Source organism: Corvus brachyrhynchos, unplaced genomic scaffold (assembly GCF_000691975.1).
Source record: "Corvus brachyrhynchos isolate BGI_N302 unplaced genomic scaffold, ASM69197v1 scaffold2193, whole genome shotgun sequence".
Taxonomy (NCBI): domain Eukaryota; kingdom Metazoa; phylum Chordata; class Aves; order Passeriformes; family Corvidae; genus Corvus; species Corvus brachyrhynchos.
The window spans coordinates 9,482-11,076 of NW_008237069.1; positions in this window are offsets into that span (position 1 = coordinate 9,482).

Here is a 1,595-nt window from a genome sequence, read left to right on the forward strand (position 1 = left end):
CTGCCGCTCATCCGGAGCCCGGACTCGGCCGAGCTGCGGCGCGGGGTCGTGGGGGCTCTGCGGAACTGCTGCTTCGAGCACGGTAAAAATCCCGGGAATGCGGCCTTGGGAATGCGGGAATGCGGCTGGGAGGGGGCTGGGAGAGGGCCTGGGAGCGGCTGATCCCGGGAAAAGCGGGCTTGGGGGGATCCAGTGTGGGATCCGGGGTGGGATCTGCTGCCAGGGAACGGGGATAGGAGCACAGGAATTCCCTGGTTTTTTTCCAGGTTGAAGGAATTCCAGGGGTCTTTTCCGGCTTTAAGGAATTCCCAGGGTTTTTTCAGGTTTAAGGAATTCCCTGGTTTTTTTCCACGTTTAAGGAATTCCCAGGGTTTTTCCAGGTTTAGGGAGTTCCCTGTTTTTTTTCCAGGTTTAAGGAATTCCCTGAGTTTTTCTAGGTTTAGGGAATTCCTGCCCTTTTTTAGATTTAAGGAATTCCCAGGGTCTTTTCCAGCTTTAAGGAATTCCATGGGTTTTCCAGCTTTAAGGAATTCCCGGGGTTTTTTTCCAGGTTTAGGGAATTCCTGCCCCTTTTTCCAGGTTTAGGGAGTTCCCAGGGTTTTTTTCCAGCTTTAAGGAATTCCCGGGATTTTCCAGCTTTAAGGAATTCCCGGGTTTTTTTTCCAGCTTTAAGGAATTCCCTGGGTTTTTTTCCAAGTTTAAGGAATTCCTGCCCCTTTTTCCAGGTTTAGGGAGTTCCCAGGGTTTCTTTTCCCAGCTTTAAGGAATCCCTGCCCTAATTTAGATGGAAGCAATTCCCTGCTTTTTCCCCCAACTTTGAGGAATTCCCTGCCTTTTTCCAGCTTGTAGGATTTCCATGGATTTCCCAGCTTTAAGGAATTCTCAGGGTTTTTCCAGATTTAAGAAATTCCCGGGTTTCTTTCCAACTTTAAGGAATTCCTGCCCCTTTTTCCAGCTTTCAGGAATTCCCTGCCTTTTCCCGGGATTTCCCATCCCCACCCCAGGCGGATCCCGGCCTCTGACACCATTCCCATCCCTGGGGATTTGGGATCCCATTCCCAGATTTGGGCTCCCATTCCCGGATTTGGGATCAGGGCCGGGATTTTGGGAATTGTTTGGGGATTGTTTGGGGATTGTTTGGGGATTTTTTGGGGATTTTTTGGGGATTTTTTGGGGATTTTTTGGGGATTTTTGGGGGATTTTTTGGGGATTTTTTTGGGGAATTTTGGGGATTTTTTGGGGGATTTTTAGGGATTTTTTGGGGATTTCCCATCGCTGTGGGATTTGGGATGGGCTCAGGGCCGGGATTTGGGATTTTGGGCGATTTTTGGGGGATTTTTTTGGGATTTCCCATCGCTGGGGGTGTGGGATAGGCTCAGGGCTGGGATTTGGGCTCCCATTCCCGGATTTGGGCTCCCATTCCCGAATTTGGGCTCCCATTCCTGGATTTGGGCTCCCATTCCCTAATTTGGGCTCCCATTCCAGAATTTGGGCTCCCATTCCCGATTTTCCCTCTGGAATTCCCAGATTCCCACGCGTGGCTGCTGAGCCCGGCGCTGGAGGCGCTCCCCGCGCTGCCGCTGCCCCCCCCCCGG